Here is an 18,990-nt window from a genome sequence, read left to right on the forward strand (position 1 = left end):
AATTGAAAACCTTACAAAAAACACTTTCCTCCTCCTCTCCACCAAAATTTCCCAATGTAATACATTCCCCCAAATCACCAACTCTGAGTCCAGCACCACCCTTTAGAATACTCAATCCTCGGTTCATGAAGAGGAGAGGAGTCCTTGCACCATAGGCTTCCCCTGGAAACATGCTGAAACCTCGTGTGCTTCCTTGTCACTGAGCACCGCCCAGAAAGTCCTTTGCCATCGAGACATCTTCCTCCCATGCTGTCCTGGGGTGACGTTATGATGCTTGTATATTCCCATTCATCTGTTCTGTGCCTTTAAGACCGGCTCTGAAGAGTGGAAGTTTTGTTTGGGTTTCTCTTATCAGGACAGAGACAAGCGGTACATAGGGCTGTTTTTTGACTTCCAGCTTCAGCTTGCTGCTTTTGCTTGCTCTCTTTTTCTGCTCTTGCTTCTGCTCTGCTTTCTGCCTCTGCTTATTAGCTAGTTCTAGCTAAACAGTCCACATTGCTTCCTGGACTGTTTCTCCTCTCCTGTTCCTGTGACCATCTCGAACCTGCTCCGGACTGGGACCCGGGAACACCGAAGGTTCGGCTGCAGCGGCTGGCCCAGCGCCGGAGGGACTGAGAACAGAGCAACCACCCCCCACGAAAGAGACTTTCTGATTTTGCCATCTTTCTCAAAGTGGTGTCATCGGGTATTGTTCATTTTGTGTGCTGGGGGGTGCGGGGCCAGTCAAATAAACAGGTTCTTTCCACCTCTCTCCGAGGAATTTTTTTCCCGAACCGGTTGGGGGAAGGGGCCGTGTAGGTTTCGCTTTCTGGAGGGGCCCTCCTTTGCAGATTCTTTAACAAATTTGCCCTAAACCAGTACAATTTTTTGGCGCCCAACGTGGGGCAAAAGAGAGAGAGTGGAAAAACCCTGTTTTGACTGCATTTTGGCTGCTATTACTCTGTGTTCGTTTAAATCAGCTAATAGCCATGCTTTTTGGATTCCTAATGTCTGTTGGGGTGAAGGTTTGCATGCATTTCTGGTCCCTAGGGTTTTTTGAGATTTTAATATCTCTCTGGTCCCTAGGCTTATTTTCGTATCCAGAAAAAGCTTTAATATTGCCCCTAATACGTAGTTTTTACATCAGAGGGGCAGTGACCAGAATAGCTATCCTGCTGGGTTTGGTGGCAATAATGTGCAAGAAGTTTATAAACATGCTGGGGTCTGCTCCAGGTATGAATGGTTCATGGCTATGGTTATGCATCCAGTTTGTCGCAGGAGGAGCAGGAGGGAATGAGGTTTTTCAGCCTCTGCTTTCCTCCTTCTTCTGTGAATCAGTTGCATCACTAGTGAAGGATGTTCAGTTTCCCCTCAATGTTAAAGAAACCATCTTCCTGGTATTCAATCTGGTAACCTTCCTCTATACAGCCTGCTGCTTCTCTAGAATGAGGGCTGAGATTTCTAGACGGGCTGATGAGACCCCTGACTCAGGAGTAAACCCTGGTGTGGAAAATCCTAAGTGGTGTGGGAAATGGGAGGATATGGGCCAAATCCTGAAGGAATTCTCTGACCCTATAGTGTGGGATTTTCCCCATGAACAAATTCAGAACCCAGCTGAGGTGGGGAAATATCTGAAAGAGAAGTACCAGGATGAGCCTAAGGAGAGGAAGGTCATTGCAGTGAGCTGGGCCCTGGCATATGCTTATCGCACACTGCTAGATACTCTAGGGCAGCAGACAGAGGCAGGGGGGCAGGGAGATAAATCAGCAACTGTCCCGGTGACTCAGGCTGTAGCTAACACTCCAGGCTCGAAGCCAGCATCTAAACCCATGGCTGTTGCTACCAGCACTAGAAGTGGGAAATGCACAGCCAAGACCAATCGACCAGTGGACGATTATGATGATGATGATGATGATGCAGGAGAAGGAACCTCAGTGCCTCCTGACGTAAAGTCAGGAGTCAAAGCAGCAGGTGCAAGATCAGATGCTAATACTGAGTCCTTCTCCCTGAAGGACCTTCGTGGCCTACGGAAGGATTACACTCGAAGGTCTGATGAATCCATAATTAGTTGGTTGGTCCGTCTCTGGGATGCTGCAGGCGAGGCTACCGTTTTGGATGGCACTGAAGCCAGGCATTTGGGATCCCTGTCACAGGATACTGTCATAGACCAAGGAATGATGAGGGGGGCTAACTCTCACAGCCTCTGGGAACGGGTCCTAAGAAGTGTGGCAGAAAGATACCTGTGTGCAGACGATCTCTATATGCAGCAGACTCAGTGGAAGACAACAGAGCAAGGGATCCAACGCCTGAGAGAAATGGCCGTGGCAGAGATTATCTTCTCAGATGATGTAACAACTAGGAACCCAGACTTAGTACCATGCACGTCTGTGATGTGGCGAAAACTCGTACGACTCGGGCCACAAGAATATGCTTCTGCCTTAGCCATCATGAAGAGGGATGAGAGGGGTGAGACTGTGCTTGACATGGCAAGGAAGCTCCGAGCATATGCAGATGCTGTACATGGCCCGACACATGCCAGAATCGCAGCGGTAGAAACACGTCTGCAGAACTTAGAGGATAAGATAGAGGAGAACCATAAGAAGCTTAGAGAGGAGATTAAAGAAGACCTTCTCCAAATTTCAGCAGTACAGATCCGAGGTTCCGGTATCCAAGGCAGACGTTTCCCAGATGGTGAGAGAAGATACACCCCACGAGCTGAGCTGTGGTTTTACCTGCGTGATTGTGGGGAAAACATGAGAAGGTGGGATAGGAAACCTACCGCTGTTTTAGCACGACGGGTGCGTGAACTGAAGGAAGCCACCAGGAGGAAAGCAGCTCCAGTTGCCCGTACCGAACGGCCAGGTATGATGATGATGACATGTCTGATCCCCTCGAAGGAACATCCAAAACATACACCCAGGGAAAGAATGATAACCAGGCTTACAGGGGCCCTGCCTCTAGCCAGGTAGAGGCCAGGGAAAATCGTGTCTTCTGGTCTCTGTGTGGATTCGTTGGCCTGGCACATTGGAACCACAAGAGTATAAAGCTTTGGTCAATACTGGTGCGCAGTGCACGTTAATCCCATCAAGACATGTGGGGACAGAGTCTGTTTCTATTGCTGGTGTGACAGGGGGATCCCAGGATTTCACTTTGGTGGAAGCTGATGTGAGCCTAACGGGAAATGAGTGGAAGAAGCATCCTATTGTGACTGGCCCAGAGGCCCCATGTATTTTGGGCATAGACTACCTTCGAAGTGGGTACTTCAAAGACCCAAAAGGACTCAGATGGGCATTTGGAATAGCTGCTGTAGAGACAGAGGGCATCCAGCAATTGAACACCTTGCCTGGGTTGTCTGAGAATCCATCTGCAGTAGTATGCCTGACGGGAGAAGAGCAACGAGTGCCAATTGCCACTTCCACAGTGCATCGACGGTAGTATAGAACCACTCGAGATGCTGTGATCCCCATCCATAAGATGATCCAAGAGCTGGAGAGCCAAGGGGTGGTCAGCAAGACCCACTCACCCTTCAACAGCCCCATTTGGCCTGTGCGAAAATCTGAAGGAGAATGGAGATTGACTGTGAACTATCGTGCATTGAATGAAGTGACTCCACCACTGAGTGCTGCCGTGCCAGACATATTAGAGCTCCAGTATGAGCTTGAGTCCAAGGCAGCAAGGTGGTACACCACTATAGACATAGCCAATGCATTTTTCTCCATTCCTCTGGCAGCAGAATGCAGGCCTCAGTTTGCCTTCACATGGAGGGGAGTGCAGTACACCTGGAACCGATTGCCCCAGGGGTGGAAGCACAGCCCCACCATCTGCCATGGACTGATCCAGACTGCACTGGAAAAGGGTGAGGCTCCAGAACATCTGCAGTATATTGATGACATCATTGTGTGGGGAACACAGCTGCGGAAGTGTTCGAGAAAGGGAAGAAAATCATCCAGATCCTCCTGGGAGCTGGTTTCGCCATTAAAAAGAGCAAAGTAAAGGGACCAGCTTGTGAGATTCAATTCCTGGGAGTGAAGTGGCAAGATGGACGGCGTCAGATTCCTACAGATGTCATCAACAAGATCACAGCAATGTCTCCACCCACCAATAAGAAAGAGACACAAGCTTTCTTGGGTGCAATAGGTTTTTGGAGGATGCATATTCCTGAGTACAGTCAGATCGTGAGCCCTCTCTACGTGGTCACCCGCAAGAAGAACAATTTCCAGTGGGGCCCTGAGCAGCAACAGGCCTTTGTCCAGATCAAGCAGGAGATTGCTCATGCAGTAGCCCTTAGCCCAGTCAGGACAGGACCAGAGGTGAAGAATGTGCTCTACTCTGCAGCCGGGAACCATGGCTTGTCCTGGAGCCTTTGGCAGAAGGTGCCTGAGGAGACTCGGGGTCGACCACTGGGATTTTGGAGTTGAAGCTACAGAGGGGCTGAAGCCAACTATACTCCAACAGAGAAAGAAATCCTGGCTGCCTATGAAGGAGTCCAGGCTGCTTCGGAGGTAATAGGCACTGAAGCACAACTCCTCCTGGCACCCCGACTACCGGTGCTGGGGTGGATGTTCAAAGGCAAGGTTCCTTCCACTCACCATGCCACCAGTGCTACATGGAGCAAGTGGATTGCTCTCATCACTCAGCGCGCCCGTATAGGTAAACTGAATCGCCCTGGGATTTTGGAGGTCATTACAAATTGGTCCGAAGGTGAGAATTTTGGTGTCACAGATGAAGAGGAACAAGAACCAGTGACACGTGCTGAAGAGGCTCCTCCCTATAACCAACTGCCCCCAGAGGAAACACGCTACGCTCTTTTCACTGACGGTTCTTGTCGCATCGTAGGGATGAACCGGAAGTGGAAAGCAGCCGTATGGAGCCCTACACGACAGGTTGCACAAGCTACCGCAGGAGAAGGTGGATCAAGCCAATTTGCTGAACTCAAAGCTGTTCAACTGGCCCTAGACATTGCTGAGAGAGAGAAGTGGCCAAAGCTCTACCTCTACACTGATTCATGGATGGTAGCCAATGCTCTGTGGGGATGGCTGGAGAGGTGGAAAAAGGCTAACTGGCAGCGTAGAGGGAAACCAATTTGGGCTGCTGGTGAGTGGAAAAACATTGCTACCAGGGTAGGGAGGCTACCTGTGAAAGTCCGCCATGTAGATGCCCATGTACCCAAGAGTAGGGCCACCGAGGAGCACCAAAACAATGAGCAGGTAGACCAAGCTGCAAAGATAGGGGTGTCCAAAATAGACCTAGATTGGGAACATAAGGGAGAGTTATTCCTAGCTCGATGGGCCCATGATGCCTCAGGCCACCAGGGCAGGGATGCCACCTATCAGTGGGCACGAGACCGAGGGGTGGATCTAACCATGGACAGTATTTCACAGGTTATCCATGACTGTGAGACGTGTGCTGCCATCAAGCAGGCCAAGCGAGTGAAGCCCCTCTGGTACGGTGGGCGGTGGTCCAAGTACAAGTATGGGGAGGCCTGGCAGATTGACTCCATCACACTGCCCCAGACACGCCAGGGCAAGCGCTACGTGCTGACCATGGTGGAGGCCACCACTGGATGGTTGGAAACCTACCCTGTGTCTCATGCTACAGCCCGGAACACCATCCTGGGCCTGGAAAAGCAAGTTCTGTGGAGACATGGTACCCCTGAGAGGATCGAGTCAGACAATGGGACTCATTTCAAGAACAGCCTTATCAACACCTGGGCTAGGGAACATGGCATTGAGTGGGTGTACCATATTCCCTACCATGCACCAGCTGCAGGGAAAGTGGAGAGGTACAATGGACTACTAAAAACCCAGTTGAAAGCTTTGGGTGGGGGATCTTTCAAGAATTGGGAGCAGCATCTGGCAAAAGCCACCTGGTTAGTTAACACCCGAGGTTCCACCAACCGAGCAGGTCCTGACCAGTCTGAGTCCCTGAATGTAATAGAAGGAGACAAAGTCCCAGTGGTACATATCAGAGGTTTGTTAGGGAAGACTGTGTGGATCAATTCTGCCTCGAGTACAGACAAACCCATTCGTGGGGTTGTCTTTGCTCAGGGACCAGGTTGCACGTGGTGGATAATGCAAAGAGATGGAACAACACGATGTGTACCTCAGGGAGATCTGATTGTGGGGTAAGAATGATATGGGGATAAGGGGTGAAATGTCCTGGGGTGACGTTATGATGCTTGTATATCCCCATTCATCTGTTCTGTGCCTTTAAGACCGGCTCTGAAGAGTGGAAGTTTTGTTTGGGTTTCTCTTATCAGGACAGAGACAAGCGGTACATAGGGCTGTTTTTTGACTTCCAGCTTCAGCTTGCTGCTTTTGCTTGCTCTCTTTTTCTGCTCTTGCTTCTGCTCTGCTTTCTGCCTCTGCTTATTAGCTAGTTCTAGCTAAACAGTCCACACTGCTTCCTGGACTGTTTCTCCTCTCCTGTTCCTGTGACCATCTCGAACCTGCTCCGGACTGGGACCCGGGAACACCGAAGGTTCGGCTGCAGCGGCTGGCCCAGCGCCGGAGGGACTGAGAACAGAGCAACCACCCCCCACGAAAGAGACTTTCTGATTTTGCCATCTTTCTCAAAGCGGTGTCATCGGGTATTGTTCATTTTGTGTGCTGGGGGGTGCGGGGCCAGTCAAATAAACAGGTTCTTTCCACCTCTCTCCGAGGAATTTTTTTCCCGAACCGGTTGAGGGGAGGGGCCGTGTGGGTTTCGCTTTCTGGAGGGGCCCTCCTTTGCAGATTCTTTAACAAATTTGCCCTAAACCAGTACACATGCCCAGTGCTCTCACCACTGCACATGGACCAGAGCTGCTTCTAGGGTTGTCTTTTAAAGATGCCTTGTCTCATTCCAAAAAAGGCACAGTCTCTCCTTTGAGACATCTCCCCCCCCCATTTTTTTTCACCCCCTGGGGCCGAGGGGTACCCACACTGAACCCTCCTGGTTCTGAGGCACTGCCTCCCCCTAAATGCAGTCTCTGTGTCACAGGAATAAAAATGGTTCCGTCTGTGGCCACACAAGAAAAATCCAGCCAAAAGGCCACTCCATCTCTCCCCGCATTCAGCCAGTCTTTTCCACTTCCATCGGGCCTGGTCCTTGTAATCTTACCTCTTATCTCTCTTCTTATTCAGCTCCGAGGAGGATCAGCATTTTTGCAAGGTCCCAATCACGTAAGAAAAGGGTTAAAAATTTCAGTCTCTGCCTGTCCCAGAGCTCCGGAACTCCCACGCTGCTCTGGCCAGGCACCTTCTTGCCGCACTCCCCCTTCTCCTCCTCGGCCGGCTGCTATCACATTCTGTCACCAGCTCTCCCTCTTTCTCTCCTGGGGAGGGGGGGGGGTGGCTGCCTGATGTCTCCCGGTGCTCCTCCACCCTTCCATCCTGAAGGGCCTCCTCATCCCCCCCATCTCCTTCCAGGCCCAGGCCTACCACATGGCTGCCCCTCCCCCGCCCAGCAGCAGCAGCTGGACGGGGGAGGGAGATCCGACCTCTTTCCTTTGAAGTCCCAAAAGGAAGTCCCAGGCCCAAAGCTCTGTTTTTTAACCCCTGTGTGTTCTCAGAGGTGTGTCCAAAACCCACTGGCCACACCAGGTGCCAATATTAAAATTTGAGCACCCATTGGTTTGACCACAGCATCCCAGAATTCCCACTTCTTCCTGGTCAAACCAGCACACATAACTTGTAGTTTCCTTATGTTAGGGTTACAAACACAGTGCACTATTCTTATGTAATACATTAATCACACACCTATTTTGCTAATACACGCTTAATTTTACTATTACACACTTTATCGCTATATTAGTTATACTTCATCTATAATTGTGTATTGATTACGTTCCTATTCTTTATTACATATAAAAATTACATTTTTCTACCCTTTGTGAGAGCTCGCCCATTTGTCATTAAAACAGCAGTTAGCATGCTTCTTCCTACTTAGCCCACAGGGGCTAAGCCCTGGTTCTGCAGAAAAGCAGTTAGTAGGACACATTGGCTCGCATTCCTTTTTCTTATCATCTTAGTCCACTTGGGTTTGTTTTTTTCAAAAGCAGTTAGGTTTAGGCACAGCATCTAGCATGCTCTTATCATCATAGCCCCTTCCAGGGCTAGGCTTCTTGTCTTGCAAAAACAGCTTGTTCTGCAGAAGGTAAACACTTTAATTTTATTAATCTATACTTTATATTAAGGTGCTTATGTTAAAGGAGTCCTGTGTTTCAGGTAAAAACATTTAGGTTTGTATTTTCAGTCAAATAGCATGGTATCTTGTAATACTTTTTTTTTTTTTGACATATGCAGATTTCACTATGGCTTTGCCCTATCCAAATAGAAGAAAAATAGCAAACTGATATGTGTCTCCTTGAGCCAGGTCTTATAAGCTCTTGGAGATTTATATCACACTCGAGATAGCTCAGCCGCCTCAGATGGCATAAAATCACAGGATGGCTTCTGTGGCAGTGTTGGAAACAGAAAAGTTTTAATAAAAGGCAAAATAACAAAGCTCTTTACAGAGAAAAACCAAGCCAGGGCAAGAGGTTCTTGCTCCTGGTAAAACATCTCACAAAAGTGATTATTTCCTTGGTTCTCTTCTTTTTCTAGTAAATTGCTCAGGCGGGACTTTTTGGCTTCTGTCCAATTGGCTATCCTTAAGTTTGAGGTGACGTCCCCAAGGTCCTATGAGGTGTCTTTTTACCTAATTGAGGAGAGAAACTTCTGGGCTTTTTTCCTTTTTTAAGGAGACAAAGGATAATTTTGTCACTCTGTCAACAGGGGGCACATTCCTACAACAAACCTGAAGTACAAGTACTAATAAGGATGCCAGGAAGTAAGGCAGTAAAAGAGGAAACAAAGTTACTGTGCTGGTAGCAATATTCTTAAATTATGTGTTAGTGTAACTTAAAAGTTGAAGTTCTTGTGCAGTAGCTGTAAATGCCTATAAAGGGCTGAATCTTCTTCCGGGATAATCTATTTGTTACCAAATATGTGAAATATCACAATCAGACTCTCCAACACTAAAATTGTGTTAAAGACAGCATAATTTATTCAGGCCTGAGATGCACGCAGGGGATTCTAACCTAATGTATGTTGCTATTGAGTAAGAAAGTGGCACAGACTCCAAGAAGGCTGATTTTCACAACAGCAGCTTTAATACAAAAATCTCTTCTCTTTATATAGACCGTTCCAATACATTCCACTTGATTGGCTAATTAACAAAAACACTTTCCTCACAAACAGTCCTTGAGAAGAACAGAAAAACAGAGTAGGAAAACACCACGTGCAGGTTGTTTATTATAAGTTATCATTGTTTCTCTACAACTCCCTAAAAGTCTAACAAGTTCGCTGTGAGAAAACTTATCTCGTTTTTTCGCTCTCTGACCAGGCTGTCACATCCACAAATGTGGACACATGATTCTACAAGAGGGTTACTTATATACAGTCATTACATGCATAGTACAATTTACCTATTATCATAAATCCCACCCCATGTTCCCTGAGATTCAGTCCTTTGTTTTGTCTGTCACTGCATTCTTGGGCCAGACATGTTCTTATCTCCCAACTGTCCTTGCTGGAAGTAGCTTTCTGTTCTGGTTTGACATTGGCACAAGGCCAAATGCCCACATGAAAATACACCTTCTCTGGTGTCTGCTTTGAGATTTTGACCAGGAATAAACAAAGCAGGCTCTCACTTGAAAAAGAAGAAAAAGTTTATTAACTAAACTACAAAGACAATTACTAAACTACACACAAAAAAAAGAAAAAGGAAGAAAAAAGAAAACACAAGGAAAATGAAAACCTCACAAAAACACTCTCCTCCTCCTCCTCCCCCCCAAATTCCCAATACAATACAATCCAAAATCAATTCTGGGTCCAGCATCACCCTTTAGAATGCTCAACTTCAGTTCCTCAAGAGGAGAGGGAGTCCTTCCATGTGTCGTGGTGGCCTTTTCCGTCCTTGTTCCGGTGCTCTCACCACCGGACCAGAATCAGGGCTGCTTCCAGGGTTGTCCTTTTAAGGAGGCTGTGTCCAGTTCCAGAGAAGCTCAATCTCTCACCTCTGGGACATCTGTCCCCCCATATTTTATATACCCCCTGGGGCCGAGGGGTACCCACACTGAATCTTCTTTGGCTCTTGGACATTTCTCCCCCTGGTCTCAGTCTCTGTATTCCAGGGGAACATAGCTCTGTCCATGGCTACACAAAAGAGTCCAGCATCAAATGCCACTCCCTCTTCTCCATCTTTCCAACATCTCTCAGTCTCTCTCTCTGGTCCAGACCTTCATCACTCACTCATCTCCTTCGTCCTCCTCCACTCATCTCTTGTCTAGGAAGGGTTAGTGTTCTGTGAAATTTTCATTGTCCAAAGAAAGGGTTAAAAACTCCTCCAAGCCGCTGGACTCCTGGCTGCACCCCCCCCACCATCTCCTCAGCCGGGCTGCCTGCTGCCAGCACATGTTTACTGCTTTCAAGGTAACGGCACACAAACACCGGCTGCACTTTCTCTGTCTGTCTCCAAAGGGGGGGGGGGAAGAACAGGCTGCCCATTTTCTTCCTTCCACCCTTGGGGCCAGGCCTACCTCTCCCAGGCCGGGCCGCATGGCTTTTCCCCTCCCCCAGCCCAGCCAGCAACTGGGCCGGGGGAGAGACTCAACTCCTTCACCGCCAGAAATCCAAAGAGCAACTGCCAGGGGAGAGCCCTGCTTTTACCCTGTGTTCTCGGAGGTGGATCCCATTTGCCCAGTGGTTAGGCCAGATGGCAATATTCAAAACTGACCACTCATTGGCCCCATCCACACAGCATCCCAGAAATCCTGTTTCCGGGTCAAACCATGACACTTTCACAGGCCTTGTTTCTCTGCTAAAAGTTTCACAGGCCCGGTAGAAACTGAATGAACCCTTTTTGTATCAATTCCCCCCTTTGAAACTTTAAAAATTCCTCAAGGGCATTCAATAAGTTTAAATTCAATTTCTATCTATAGTTGCATACATCCTCATGAGATCATGATTGATTATTCTATGAACACAGATAACAAGACTAGTAGTTACTACAATAATTACTATAATAGCAATTATAATTATGATGGTTTCTAGTATTCCAGCCATCATCTCAGCAACTATCCCCTTATTTCTTGAAGAATTTTATTAAGCCAATTAGTTTCAAAGGCCTTTGGGATAGCCTTTCTATCTTCAGCAGATTGTCACATTTTGTCCTTAAGAAGGCCATCTCCCCTTTGCCTACATCTCTTCTTCTCATCTAAATGGTTGGTGATGTATGCTTTTGCTATTGCATTATATTGCATTCCTCACGGAATAGGTTCCCCAGCTAAACCAGGGATAGGGAGGCAGGCTGTAATGCTGGACAGTTTGTGCATCTTACCTTGAACTGAAGTAAATATTAAGTTTTCTTAAACCCTCCCCACCTAAAGACAAAAGATTCCCATAAACATTAGCCTATGCATTTCACTACTTGTCTACAAATGTCTTTGAAGTTTTCACCTGCAGAGGTCCAGTGTTTTCCACTGTCCACTCTGAATCGAGACCCTTCTAAATTCTGGTGTGATGAATCCAGGAATTAAGTCCTTTCACTTTCACTGCCATTCTTGTAGTCACCAAAACAATATAAGGTCCTTTCCACTGTTTCTGGTGTATACTTGATCTCTGGGATGAAATGAATGAACTGGGCTCTAGGGTAAGAAATTCTGAGAGAAAGATAAACCTTCTAATTCATTTCCCCAACAAAATTGCTTACCAAGTTGCTACAGCATTTTAAATACTAAATGAGGTCCTCTATCAGATTACTTCCTTATAGGCAATCCAAACCCTGATGACTTCCTTAGACTTCTTGGTGTGGCAGGGAAAAGCTTCTGGACACCCAGAAAAGGTATCTACCAACACTAAGAGATACTTGTATCCTTGTTGATGTGGTAGCTCAAAAAACTCAATTTACCAGAAAATTTATTTTGGGCTTTTAGATAATAAGCTAATTTTAAATCTGCCTGACTATACCCAGGAATAACTTCTGGAAGTGAAATAGGTATTAATGCCAGGATACCTTGTTGTGCAACCTCTCATGCAGTATTATCTGCAAGTCTATTTCCTATGCGAATTTGAGAATTCCCACATTGGTGTGTTAATCAGAAATCCCTGTGTTGTTGAAAGACCTCTTTCTTTCCATATAGCTCCATGGGCATGAACAATGCTAAAAACATATTTTGAGTCAGTCCACATATATTTACCCTTTTTCCATCTGTGTCCTGGTTTATAGCAAATTTGGGAGAAAACCTCCAAAAGGCGCCCCTCCAGAAAGCAAACCCAAACGCCCCCTTCCCCCCCCCCCCCCCAACCAGTTTGGGAAGGATTCCTCAGAGGGAAGTGGAAAAAACCTGTTTATTTAACAGGCAAAGCACCCCTCAGCACACAAAATGACCAATACCGGATGGCAATATTCTCTCACTGCTCTGAAAACGATGACAAATTCAGAAAGTCTCTCCTGGGAGTGGTTGCTCTGTTATCAGTCCCTCCAGCACTGGGAATGGCTGCTGCAGGCCACAAGGTGCAAACTCTTGATGTTTCCCAGGTCCCAGTCTGGAGCAGGCTCGAGTGGTTCCAAGAAAGGGAAAGAAAAACAGTCCAGGGAAAATTTGGACTGCCTAGCTAAACTAACTAACAAGCAGAAGCAAAAGCAAGAGCAAAGCAAAAGCAAGAGCAAAAAGCAAAAGTCGCACTATGTACTGCCCCGTGTCTGTGTCCCGCTGACTGTTGGGGGAGTGAGCAGACTGATAACTGATAACAAAACAAAACAAAACTTTGCTCTTCAGAGCCAGTCTTGAAGGCACAGAACATAATATCCAGCATAAACAGAATAGATGACATGCATCATAATGTCACCCTAGGACAAGCTGTCAATTCCAAGGGCCTTTCATGATGCTGTGAGCTCTGCCCTTTTTGTTGAGGTGTCCATGAACAGCGGTGCAGCTTTTATTACCTTGGTTATCATGACTACTGCATAGCCAGCTCCTCGTTTTCCATCTTCCACCAAGCTACTTCTGTCTGTAAAGAACTCTTATCTCTGGGTTATCACTGAGTGTGTCTTGTAGGTCTGATTGACCTGCATCTGTAAGCAATCATGGGTTAGTTGCTCTTCTTGCATCAAGGTGTTTAGGTACACATCAACTCCACATCTTGCTCTGTTAAAACAGTCAGATATTTCAGCATACATCTTGGGGAAAGACAGTGAGCCCTCCTCCCCTCCCTTTTGGCCTAATAAAGTGGTTATGGTGTGCGAGGTGTATATTACTACTTTTTGTCCCAAAGTCAATTTTCTGGCCCTTTGGATGAGAACAGTCGCTGCTACAGACAGCAGGCATCCCTGGCTAAATTGTTATTTTGAAAAGTACCCTGCAGGCCTCTTGAAGTCCTCTACCTTCTGAGCTAGAACTCCAAGGGCCTAGTGCTGTCATTCATGTACAAAAAGCTCAAAAGGCTTTGTTAGACATCAGGGCTATCTTCAAGTTACAGATTGCATGTTCACTCTCAGGCCTTTTGAGGCATCCTTAATTTGAGACCATACCTCCCAAGAATGCTGTTAAATCTTGGCCAGTCTCAGGTTGGGGTATCTGGCAGATGGCCTCCTTTCTGTCTGTTCCAAATTTCTGCTGTCCAGGAATTATTTCAAACTCTAGGTAGGTAACTTGCTGTTTCATGAACTGAGCTTTTTCCTGAGGTACTTTGTAGCTTCCTTGGCCTGGGAAATTTAGAAGACTGATAGTCAATTCCATGCACTTTTCATTAGTTTCAGTTGCTAGTAAGATGTCCTCAACCTACTGCAGGACCAATCCTTTGGGATTCTCCCTCTTCCAAATCTCTAATTCTTTTGCCAATTGATTCCCCAAAAATTGGTGGGCTAATTTTAAATTCTTGTGGTAATACAGTCCAGGTAAGCTGAGTCTTCTGACCACTTCTGGGATTTTCCTGTTCAAAGTGTGAAAAACACGTTTACTCTCCTGTGAAAATTTAAAAAGTTTAATAAAGGACAATAGGAGACAAGGACCATAGAGCAAAGGTTATTACAGCCAGATGCATCTTGGCACTTAGCCAAGACCACACTGTTATCTTTGTGGATACCCCTTAAATACCTTTTCCCTTACATCAGCCTGTTGCATATTCATAGACCCTTATGCATAGTAAACTTTTCCCCAAACTAGTTTACATGTTCCAAGAATTGTTTAGCATATCTCCTCCTTGGATCTGCCTTTTTAGCGCATGCTTATTCCTTGGTTGTGGTTTTAGTCCATTCTTATCACCTCCAATTTTTGGGCCTTGGTCTACACTGTCTTCAGACGGTGAGTGCTGATAGTTGGCATATCTGTAGCAGGTGTCTTCTTCATATGTTCATTGGATGTTATCCCATCCAAGGAGGCATTTTAACACAAGCATACTTATATCAGCTATTTCACTACTATGTCCAAGCTTAATTAACAACAGAAATAAAAACTATATCTTTATAACAAAGTTATTTTAACACTACATATATAAAATCCATTTTAATATTTGCAAAAATCCAATATTATAATATGTATCTATAACAATAGGCAAAAATGCCCTAACTTTACTTATTGGGAGATATGCAAAAGAAAGCATCCTTCAGATTTATTACTGTAAACCACTGATGACATTTTGTTAACTGGCAAAATGGATCTGTTATATTATGATTCACATTCTATCACTAATCCCAATTCCCTGAAATTCTCTGTTAGACTCTGGATTCCGCTTCAACTTCTAATTTTAAAGGATATTGTTTCTGCCTGACCGGTTTTGATACAGGTTTTAGGGTCATGTAACATGCAGGGGATTCTAACCTAACATGGACACGTGATTCTACAAGAGGATTACTTATATACAGTCACTACATGCATAGTACAATTTACCTATTATCATAAATCCCACCCCCTGTTCCCAGAGATTCAGTCCTTTGTTTTGTCTATCACAACATTCTTGGGCCAGATGTCTTCCTCTTATCTCCCAACTGTCCTTGCTGGAAGCAGCTTTTGAAGGCCTTTTTCCTCTGCTAAAAGTTTCACGGGCACAGTAAAGATCAAATTGACCCTTTTGTATCATGTTGAGTATAGCATCAGGGGAGTTTATTCTTTTTCTAGGGACTATAAGCATGATATCTATTACTGGGGAAGGGGGGAATGGGTTGAGGACTGTCATCTCTACACGCTGAGTATGTTCAGTGGTGTCAAAGAGCTATGGTGAGCAGGCAGCTAAAATCAGGACACCAAAATAAGATTTCTTCAGCTTAAGCTCAGCTAGAGGAGTTAAACATAAAGTGAATGCAGTAATGGTAGGGTATTTGTAGGCAGGGGGACTGACTTTACTCCTCCTAAATTAGTTTGTCTCACTGTAACTGACCTAACAACAAGCTGCCCTAAAACTCTTACACTCTCTAGTATCTAGTAGACTGGCTGAAGTAAGCTCAGATAGCTGATTTGCCTTTCATCAGTGAAATTGTGGGATGTAAAGGGATGTAAATGGTTCTGTGAGCTACTGCTTTATTTAAAAAAAAAAAAAAAATTATTGCCTAATTTGGTCTCTTTGTCTCAACAGATGTTATAAATGATCAAATTGTGAACCAAAATTATAAAAAATTTAGCAAAGATTTATTAATTTGTCTGCGAGACCGAAGCTCAGTCTTCGAAACCTCCACAGCAAAAAAGACAGCATCAAGCCCGGGATCAGCGCTGGGTGAACTCGGATCTGACCTGCCAAGTGTCACAGTGTCCCCCGTTCACGCTCACGGCTTTGCACAGCGAGGTTTTATACAGTTTATTCTGCCCGAGGCAAAGATGACCAAATTTTTTTTGTGTCTCTTCACATGCATGCTGTTGCTTTCCACGTGCAGAGGTGGACAAAAGCCTCATCCAGGTGTGCCATTGGTGTCAATTGGCTTCGGAGGAGCTGTGTATTCAGATGTATCAGGGTGGCGCTGCTGACTATCTTGATAGATGCAATCAGCAAGGCGATAATCGCTTTTGGGTGGCCCCTGACAACTCGGGAAACCAATGATCATCATCCTGGAAGCTTCTATTCTTACATTAAAGCATAGATGGTTATCTTAACATGTGTCTGGGAACTAGTTGAATCTAAATAGACAGCTGCTCCTGGCCAGGGTAGTCAAAAGATATGGTTTGGATTTCACAATATTTTATACCATGCATTAATAGCATGAATCATCCCCTACCATATATTACAACAGAGAATTGGGCTTTTTAGTGAAAAAACTGATCTATAATCATGGCTGCTGCTGCATCTTTTTTGTTTTTGTTCACCTAGAAGCTATATCTGTGTGGAAGACACAGGTTCTGCCAAGAAAACTTACAGTTAGCTCAACCCTGAGTTTTGTTGTGTCTTGCATTTTTAATCTCAGGACTTGGGTTGTTTTTATTATGTGTTGGATCACGTGAAACTGCATGTAAGCACAGTGTTATAAATTATCAAATTGGTAGCCAAATTTATAAAAAATTTAACAAAGATTTATTAGATCAATAACAAAAATAGAAATTTCGAAAAAAAGGTAAAACCACCACAGCCAAGACAGTGTCAGCCCTGGGTACAGACGCTGGGTGACCTAGGGTTCCAGCTGACAGAGAGACGGCGTTTCCCCAGAGGTACACCCTGAGTGCTTCCAGTGGCCAGCTTATATACAATTTATTCTGCCTGGGACAGGGATGACCACATATTTCTTTGTGTCCCTTCACATGTAGAGTTGGATCGTTGGATCGTACAGGTGTAGGAACAGACAAAAGCGAATCCGGAGATGCAGACGAATGTCTGAGTATCCAGGCAGAAGCTGCATTCACATGTAATAGAATGATACCAGTTCCTGAGTACCGTGATGAAATCATGTCCAGGTGCAGGTCCTGTGAGCTCCCCCAGACATTCCATTCCAGGAAGGTCCAGATGCTATCTCCCAGGTGTAGGAGCCAGAGGAAATCCCCCCCTCCCCCCCTAATAGGCCAGGACCGTCCCATTCATATGGTAACAGACCTGATATTATCTTAACACTGTCCGGGAACTGGTTACAATAAGAATAGAACTCTGTTCCCAGCCAGAGTGGTCAGAAGCTTAACTTTGGATCTTTACAATATTTTATACACATATATATCTATTTCTATAGCATGAATTATCTCTACCATATACTACAATGGGAATGGGCTTTCCTGGGAAAATGCCAGTGGTCTGGAGGAATCTGTAGCTTATACAATGCAAACACTTGAGCTGAAGTGAATGTGTTCTGCCTGGGTAAATCTTTGCTCTGCTCCCATTGTAGGGTGGCATGTAGAGCTAGGCACGTCCTTGTTGCCATAGCCATAGACACTCTCTTCTGTGGCGGTGTGGTGACAAAAGGCATTAGTTTGCTGCTCTTAGAGCCATGCCATTTGTGTAACTGACCTTGAACTGTGGGCTAGGATTGTTTATACAGATCATAAATATTTTGCTTGTGAGGGTGCTGTGGCAAATGACTGAGGCAAGAAGTCAGTGGTGCTGTAACATATCCACATAGAGTCAGTATCATGAGTAGGCATGTACAGACTGTAAAGCCACATGAGATTCTGAATTTGTTTCGTAAAGGTGAACAGAAAAACCTTTTCCTGCGTATCTGGCACTCTGGCCTCATAAAATTTGGGTTGCAAGGCAAAAGCATATACCAGTCTAAGTAAAACAGTAGCCAAGTTATCAATGGCTCTAATCCAATCTGTTTGCCTGGTCCTGTTTCTTGGAATAAAAGTTCCCATAGCTTGTCCTGTTTAACAAGGTCAGCACCCTGCATCTAAGTTGTATGGTTAAGTGCTTAAATGGAAGAGGGTGACCCAGGATTCTGCTCTCATTGTATGTGACCTGCTTTTGGGGTCTCTTTTTGTATTCTCAGTTGATTGTGAGTCTAGCTGTGGTGCAGGTGCCAGGAGATGCTTCTCTGGAGATGGCACATTAGACTGATGGGACTTTCTTGGTGGGTTGAGCAGTGCCAAGGGAAGGATCTGTGCTCCACAGTGCAGAAAGTGGTCTGTGAGTCCTTCTTTGAGGGGAGTATTTTTGTCATTAATTACTCCAGATTCAGCTTGCTTTCCTACTGGCTGGCTGTTCTAACTGCTGTGAATGGCAGAACAGCACAAGGAAGTTAATATTCAGTGTTAGGACTTCTGCAGCCTTCCCACAAGTGACTTGGCTCTCAGTCTAGCCCCACATCTGCCTACTAATCGGAGAGGTTCGGGAAGGTAATTTTGCTGTCGTTGCCTATTAATATTTGGTTCATCAAGTTATGCTGACTTATTAAACAAACAGATGGTATTCAGACTTGGAGAATGCTTTTGGCGGCAAGAAATGTAGTATTAGGAACACAAGTAGATGGACCAGTGTCCCGGTTTGAGACAAATTTAGGATGAAACATCCCGAAAGGGTGTCTCCTCTGAAGAAGGCAGATTTCAGCAACCCCTCCTCCACACAAGGCTCAGAAAAAATTCCCCTGGCGAAAGTAGGAAAAAGAACTGTTTATTTAACAAGCAAAGTGTTCACAGGCATGAATAGAATAAATAATGTGAAATAATAACACCTCTCGCTGCTCTGAAGCAATAGTAAATTCAGAGTCCTTCTGTGGTTCAGAGAGTCCTTCTGTGGGTGTTCCTTGGCTCTCTCTATGTCTCTCTCCCCCCTTCCCCCGGTGCTGGGCTACAAAGTTACGACCAGTGTGGTGTGGGAGGGGGCCCCAAGCGATGGTGTTCCAGACCGGAGAAAAGCTGAAGAGTTCCAGAAGAAGAAGAAGCCACAGTCCCAGGAAAACATTTTTGCTTTAGCTACTAGAAAAACTAGATAAAAGCAAAGAAGAACTCTCCATCTCTTTTCCCTGCTGCAGGGCTGCGAAACTGGAAGAAAAACCCGAACCTTTATCTCTGTTTTTAAACACAAGCAGGGAAAGGAATTTCTACCACTTCCCCCGCTTCTCTCTTCAAGCTTGCTTAAAGGCACA

The 18,990-nt window shown here is 45.6% G+C and overlaps 1 protein-coding gene across 2 annotated transcripts in view; it reads left to right on the plus strand.

Moving 5' to 3' along the window:
- The window catches only part of LOC135460425 (ubiquitin-conjugating enzyme E2 R2), a 120,819-nt gene that overhangs the window by 58,623 nt on the left and 43,206 nt on the right, over positions 1 to 18,990 (plus strand). The gene's annotated exons all lie outside the window — the stretch shown is intronic.

Source organism: Zonotrichia leucophrys, unplaced genomic scaffold, assembly GCF_028769735.1.
Source record: "Zonotrichia leucophrys gambelii isolate GWCS_2022_RI unplaced genomic scaffold, RI_Zleu_2.0 Scaffold_44_408678, whole genome shotgun sequence".
NCBI classification, from domain to species: Eukaryota; Metazoa; Chordata; class Aves; order Passeriformes; family Passerellidae; genus Zonotrichia; species Zonotrichia leucophrys.